Source organism: Furipterus horrens, unplaced genomic scaffold (genome assembly GCF_987537825.1).
Source record: "Furipterus horrens unplaced genomic scaffold, mFurHor1.1.pri manual_scaffold_9, whole genome shotgun sequence".
Classification (NCBI taxonomy): Eukaryota; Metazoa; Chordata; class Mammalia; order Chiroptera; family Furipteridae; genus Furipterus; species Furipterus horrens.
Window position 1 is genome coordinate 20,413,308 of NW_028327179.1, and position 7,976 is coordinate 20,421,283.

The following is a 7,976-nucleotide window of genomic DNA, read 5'->3' on the forward strand; positions in this document are numbered from 1 at the left end:
CTGAGTCTTAAAAATGTTGCTACTTGTCCAAGGTCACACAGCTTGGAAACAGGTAAACTCAGTCCTAACTCTTAGAAGACTGCTCTGTGTTGCCTTCTTAGGTAGCCCTTTTCTTTTCTACATTTATAAAATGTTAGTTTCTCTTGAAAGGAACATCTGTGTATCTTTGAAAAGGGTAACTAGTCCTTCTATCAAGGTTTCCATTGGAGGGAGATGCAGCTGGCTGTGTGCCTGAGAGCTCAGAGTCTGGAGCCTGGACCACCACCATCTCCTAGCTGTGGGACCAGGGGCCTGTCACATCCATCTCTATGCTTCCATTTCTGTGTTATGGAGCCTTGTTGTGGAGATTTATTTATTTAATGTTTATCAAGTCCTGACTGTGTTTAGCAGATGGTATTCAAATGTAGATGTCCCTATTACATGTGTCCGTGAATATCATATTCACATCCTTAAATAAATCGTAACCCACAGACAAGCTATCCCAGCTCAGCCACCCACATGACACAGAAAGTCCTTTTCAGAGTGTAAATAGAAAGTCTCCCTGCAGCTGTGAATCCAAGGAGTCCCAGTCCAGAGCAGCACGCAATGAAAAAGTGATGGTGTGCCGCACTGACTCATACACATTTAACTCAAATGTTGTCCCCCCCACCCACCAAATATAATGACATAGTAATCCTGTTCTGAACTTGATCTTACATTTCAACAGTTCTTTGGGCCATCTGAGTTAATACATTTCAAATTGTCTGCTGGTCAGCTAGCACTGATGTCTGCATTTCCCTTTCATTGCATCCACATCATCTTGGGGCTTTCTTCACTAAGGAAGCACTTCCAGATCTTGGGTGAAAATTGAAACTGGGGAGCAGCAGTGGGGTGAGTGGCAAGGCCAGCATCAGGGAAGGACTCATTAATCAGGATCTAGAACTGCCCTTCATAAGAATGCTGGGAAGTGAAGTACCTTCTTCTTCTAGGGTGAATGTGGGGGTGCTTGCTTATTTCCTCTCTTCTTCTTTCCTGTGGTGCCTCAAAAATGTGCTAGCTCTGGCTCCTAGCCCACAGGGTGGTTTCTTTGTTTAAGGAAAGAATGTAAAGTATTTTCACATTAAATGAAGAACTTCAGACATCTCCAGAATCTGTCCTTGGAGGGCTTGTTAAAATTCAACAAAGACTCATTTATACTTGAAGAGAACCTCGTCTTCCTTTGTTGGGTCGCCTTGGGGATTTTCATTTCTTTCTGCAACACCGCTCTCATTTTGTCTTAGCAACTCCTCTCACAGGAATTACGACCAAATGCATTTATCCATTGTTTTTAAATGCTCAGGCCTCTCTTGTTCTTATTTAACCGCATCTGTGTCCACAGTACTCCTATATTTTTAAACACATCGAAGACATTTGAGTTTATTTTAACTTCCTTGTCCTCTTGTTAGGGGTAACAGAAAGACTCATGTTTGATCTTTGAAATCGCTAAAATCACAAGAGATTTACTAAGAACTCAGTTTTCTTTGAGTTTGAGATTACTCATTCCAAGTTTTGTAAGACTCCTATGTATCTTCAGTTTGCAAAATGGATGTCAGGGAATAAATTTAGGAGTAAATATCCAAATGAAAGTTAATTCCTGCCCCCTATATTTATCTGGATATATATTTACATATATGTTGCTTTTCGGGGTGGGAAATAAAACATATTCTTTATAAGGAGGTTGTAAACTATAGGACGTTAAAAGTTCCATTCACTGCTGTGTGCCCATTGGCCAGTGGAGGGCCTCCCGTGTGTGAACCACTCCAACACGCTATCTGAAGGAACAGATGAACAAACTACAAAGTTAAACTACTCATCCTTTAAAACAATTTTGGATTGGTTCTTCTGTCTCTTATCCTTAGAACCTTAACATGTTCACCAGGACCATTTGTAATTTAATTCCCAATGAACTATATACCATAATATTTTGTAGGATAGAAACAACCCCAGCATTGCTCACACATGTGGTAGACTAACATCACCTTTCTGGGTCTTCTTGGGTGTAGTTAGTGTCTGTAAGGTCAACGCAGCATGGCCATTTAGTCGTACCTGGCTCCAGAGCCTACCTGCAACTGTATCAGCAGCCGTTTCAGAATTGTACCAGTGACACACTCAGTTCCATACCTTCAATGTAACCTAGGAAGAAACACTAGTCTTTATTATTGTTGGAGAACTCCCACTTAATACCAAAAGAATGTTTAAGTGAGATTATTTCCTGCCTAATTACGTTGATTAATTCTTCTGGGATAATGCAAACTGATTATGTGCATGACTGTGGACACTTTTCTCACTACATAATAGAAGATGTAAGCAATGTCATTTATATAATTCAGTTGACTGAAAAATTACTTGTTTTAATCTTATGGCAGGACTTCTGTGAGAATTCTGAGGGAACACTTTAAATGGTGAAATTGAAACATATTTATATCAAATCTATCAGTCAATCATTTCTCTAATCTAGTGGAGCAATCAAGGTTAAGAACCACTCCTGCAACTCTGTAACTGATGTTGGTTCTTTGTTGAGGACACCGGTTTCCCTGAGCCCCCGTATTACCTCACATTAGTGGGTTGCTTCCTTTTCACACTGTCCTTACCCTGGACCAAGAAATGGAGCAGGTGCCTTTCTTTCTCGCTGCCACTTCCAAGCAATCCTTTCTCCTTTTTTTATCAATCCTTTCAGCTTTAAAGCTCAAGGTGCGAGAGCTTATATTACCGCATCTTGTTGTACCCACTCACTGACCTCCAGGTCACTCTCCCCTTTTCCTTCAAGAGTAGTTCTTAAATAAAATTCTCTATCTATTAACCTGTTCCTGACTTATTCTTGGTGACTTCAAAAACTATGTAGATGCTTCTTCATTCTGAAATGATAACCTTCTGTCTATAAAAGACAATCAGTGCTAATGTTACACCATACAGTTTCTTTTGACTAACAACTCTTAATGCTTGAAAATTTCAATATCAGGACTCTGTCTCCATGATTATGACCTCTTGTCTTTCTGGTTCACAAGTATTTACACTCCACTGGAGCCATATTGACTTGATCATACCATGTTTCTCATTGTGCCCCTTATGAACTCCCTTTCTTATTTACCTTACATTCTGTTACCTATCATTATAATCACTTTCTCTCTCTCAGAATTTTATCTGTCTTACAGAATTTCATCCATGGTTATTCCTAGTTAATCCATCTCTACAGGGACTCCACATCTGCTCCCATACAGCTTAACGTAGCTACAGAAAAACCAGAAGCAGGTTTAACAGCGGGCACACAGGGCGCATGCTCTGGGCCCCAACTTCTGAAGGGCCCTGCAAGTTTACTACTTCTGTTTAATTAAATTTGCACATATGAAACCAAACTTGGTGTCATTAGAAAAAAGTGTAAAGTTGGGGTTTTGCGGGGCCCTACAGAAGTTGGGGCCCAGGGCGCGCGCCCGGTCTGCCTGGTGCGCCCTCTGTTAAATCCGCCTCTGAACACAAACACAATGCTCGTCTTCTTTTAAATTTATGATCCCTGATCTTAAGCAGGCTCTTAATGCTGCCTGACAATCATATTATATTCCCCTAGTCCATTCATTCACCAACTCTCCCCGAAAAATATTTTTACTTTTTCTTCCCTCCTCAAACTTCTAACACTTCCTCTTAAATCCTAACTTCCAGCTGATGACTTAGCTTCCAGAGAAAACAGAAACAGAAGACAGCTTCCCCCAGCTCCTACCATAATAACTAACCACCTACTTGGCCTCTGTCCCTTTGATAGTGGATGACTTATGGGTGTTTCTAGCTAAAGCCAATTACTACACTTGGCAGGAGACTGCTTGTTTTCTCTACTTCTAGACATTGCTCTCCCTCCTGATCATTTTCCTCCACTTCCTGCTAGATCTTTTATATCAATGTGCAAATATGTCTTTATTTTTCCCATCTGAACAAAAGGATTTTATTGACCCTGCCCCAGTCAGCTACCACTGAATTTCTCATTCTTTTTTATATAAAAACCTTTTAAATGTTGTCTAAATTAATAGTCCTTAATTCTTCTACAGTTATTTTAAAAACTTTCTTCAATGAAGCTTTTGACTCCCTGCCTTAATGAAATTTCTCCTCTTGAATCACCAATGATCTCCATATTGCTAAATCCAAGTCAGTTCGGGTTCACTGTCGCCCTTGACCCATTATCAGTTTTGACACATTTGATCACTTTCTCCTCCCGAGAAGTTTCTTGTGTGGACTCCAGGATACTGTGCTCCTCCTGTTTTCTTTCTTCTCACTGGTTGCTCCTTCTAAGTCTCTGATGAGGATTTTCTTAATATCTTTTACCATTAATTACTAAAGTGCCCCAGAGCTAAGTCTTAAGACTTTGCTTCTTCCTATACTCACTATTTTGTCAGTCTTATCTTTCTCATAATTCCAAAAATCATGTCTCCGTGGACAACTACCAGAAGAATATCTTCATCCTTGACATCTTCTCCCAACTCAAGACCTCCCCAACTTAGTTATCTAACTGACTTCTCAAATTTAGCAAGTCCAAAACCACACTCTCACCCTTCCCTCCAAGTATGCCTTTCAGCAAGGCTTTTCCATGTCAGTGGCTGACAACACCACACTGCCATTTGCCCAGGCCCAAATCTCTGGAGTCAATCTCTCGCATTCCCTCACAATCTGCTTTCAGTCCATCACCAACAACTGCTCACTTTATCTTTAAAATACATCTACAGTCCAAACATTTTGCACTCCATTCACTTTTAGCAATTTAGCCCAGGTCATCATCATTTCTTAAATGAAAAATGGTAATAACCTTCTAGCTAGTATCCCCATTTCTGCCTCTGTTACCCCGATAGTTTATTATCCATATAGCTGACTTATAAAACATACAAGGAAACATGTCACTCTTCTACATAAACACTCCAATGATTTCTCATCTCACTCAGAATAAAAACCAAAGTCCTTATGCTGGTCTATATGCCTGTTCCTGGTTATATTGCTGTAGTCATCTCTGGTGGTTGTGCCATTCCAGTTATATTGGCCACACTGCTCTTCTTCTCACATTCCATGCATAACCTGCCTACAAAGCTTTTGCACTTGCTTCCTCTAAAGAATTTTTTTTTGTTTGTTTCACTATAAATGCACATGGCTGGATTCCTGTCTATCTATTGAAGTATAAATAGCCTTCTCAGTGAAGCATTTCCTGGCTGCCATATTTAAAATTCCATTCCCTATTTCTCTTATTTCTTTTATTTTTCTCTATAACACCTATCAATATCTAGCTCCCTATATATTTTATTTTATTTCTTTAAAATCTATTATTGATCTCATTTTGGTAGAGAATGGACTTCATTGTGTTGTGTTAACTAGTACTTCCAGGTATTCAGTAAATATTTGTTGAATAAATAATTAAGTAAATGAATAAGTGAATAAATATTATAATGCTTCTGATTGCCAAATTTCCAAAGACATTACTGAGCCTTCGGGGAAAAAATAACTAAGAGAGAAAAAGAGGAAAAAATTGTTTTAAATGTTTAAAAAATACTGTTGTGAAATAGAAGACTCTTTAGCTGGTAATTCTGTTGTATATTCAAAGATCTGAAACGTAAGTACAAGTTGTGTAGGATTCTTTCCTATAATTATAGCTACATAGGTTTATGCAAGAATTGCTAATTGTTAAGAACGTGTGACTTGTGCATTCTTCGTAAGAGTTTGATGGGTAAAGGTAAATTTCAATGCATCTTTTAATATTTAATAGCCAAACATCAGTTCATATAGACCAGAAAACTTACAAGTCCCCATTAGCAATAACAGAAATAGAATAAGGTGATCTAGAACATTTTATTTACTGACACTCATTAATTTTATGATGTTATTCCTTTATGGGTTAAAAGAGCCTAACATTTAGGGTGAAAATATAGTACCACATAGAGTGGAGAAACCAGTCACTCATAATGTAGACTTTTGCATTTTAATTTTATATAGAATATTGGACATTTTCATTAGCCTTTACAAGGTCTTTTTAACTATAATCAGTTATTAGCACTCTACATGCTTGTGGGTTTTTTGTACCACAGTTAATCAGCCTGTGCATCCTATCCTGCCAGTAACTATAGAGTTACTTCTGAAGACCTGATCTCCTTTCTTTCAGTGAGTGAAAAGCACCCAGAGACAGCTTGAAGAATTCCAAATGCTGTCCAAAAACCAGACTCAATTAGCTGAGGGAGAAGAAGGGAAGTGGAAAAGAGCAGTCACATGAGTTCATGGGCCTGGCTTTTTATCATACCTACTCTTGGGGCCACATCAGTGGCCTTGCTTTCGTGCCAGGAGCAGTGCAAGTCATAATTAGAATATGGAATATTGCAGAGAAAGGGGAAAAGGCCCCATCTGTGCAGCCACTTTAACTACAGGCCCAGAACCTGTTTTACAGCTGAGACACAAAGACTGTATTAATCCATGTGGTTAGTTCCTTCTCCATACATACTGTAGATTCATTGTGTCTGCTTTTTCTAAGTGGAGCAAACACAGACATAAAATATTTTGTTCTCTTTTTGCTGTTACACTTCCTTTCTCACCAGATGCAGCAAACCCTTTCCTAAGCCATTCTGTCTGTGCTGCCCTGCATGTTGACACCAATCAGCTTGCAAGTGAGCGGGGCTGTCAGCGCTGGATATTTTCTCCTCCATTGTCACTGGGCTAATGACATCCTCTGGTTTATGCGCTTTTCTCTCCAACACCACCATAAGCTAGAATAACTCACTCAGTCTGGGTGTTAGGGACCGCTCCTATAATTCATGCCAAGTAAAGGAAATCCCCAGACTTATGGACAAACAGTGCAGCATATGTACAGAGTGCTGTGTAGTCTCCATGTGTAAACTTTGCATTTAATATAATAGAACGCTTCACTTCAATGTGCATGATGCTTTTTTGCAGATAAAGAAGTAATTAGTGATGAGAGATTCTAGAACAAAGGACCATTATACTCAAATCACCATGAAAGTGAGAGTTTTATATATTTAAGTGGATTTCGGAATCTAGAATGCTATGGAAGCTTAATAAATGACTATTAATTATTATTTAAACATGAATGTTGACTGAATCATAATGCTAATGGATGTCTTTGGAAATGTTTTTTAATAGCAATAATTTATGCAGACTTGGTTTCAGGGTTCGATGAAATGGATCAATATAAGAATGCCATATTTATTTTTGTATGTCCAAAAGCCAGTGGTGCCTGGCACATAGTAGGTGTTCCAAAATATGTTTTAAATATTTGAAATAAAATTTCTGGTTTCTTATAACCTCTTTGGATTTTGTTATGACAGCTGTAGTCAATTGAGAGCAGTACGATGTCTGTCCAGAAAGTATCCAGCCATGAACTATAAAAAATAGAGGCATTTATTGAAGAAGATACCAGATATAACAAACACTGTACATAGGACAATGATACCTCAGTCCCCTTCAAATTAGGCACCTTGGGACCTCCCACAGTTTTGCTCTGTCATATTTTCCTGGATCTTACTGATGGTCTGAAATCTCTTCCTTTTCAAAAGTGATTTTAGTTTGGGGGAAGCCAGAAGTCGCAGGGGAAGTTGCAGGGCACCAAATCTGGGCTGTAGAGGGGCTGAGTCAGCTGGGTGATGTGATGCTTTGCCAAAAACTCTGCATGAGATGTGATGCCTAAGTGGGCACATAGTTGTGATGATGCTGCCAATCACTGCAGCCTTCTGAATCATCCAAATAGTTTTCATGGAGGAATGTGCAAGCTTAGTGCAGAATGTGATGCAGATTCATCGCTCTACTTGCTCAGTCATTTTGAATGCGGTGACCACACAGTACACATTCTCACTGAATAACATCTACCACCCCCGCTGACTAAGTACAGTGAAGTCATCATTGTTCACGCATGCACATTCCAGTCTGCTCTCCTTGGCTGCCAGGTTACATCGATGTCACACAAACCATTCTCATTATATTAACAATGG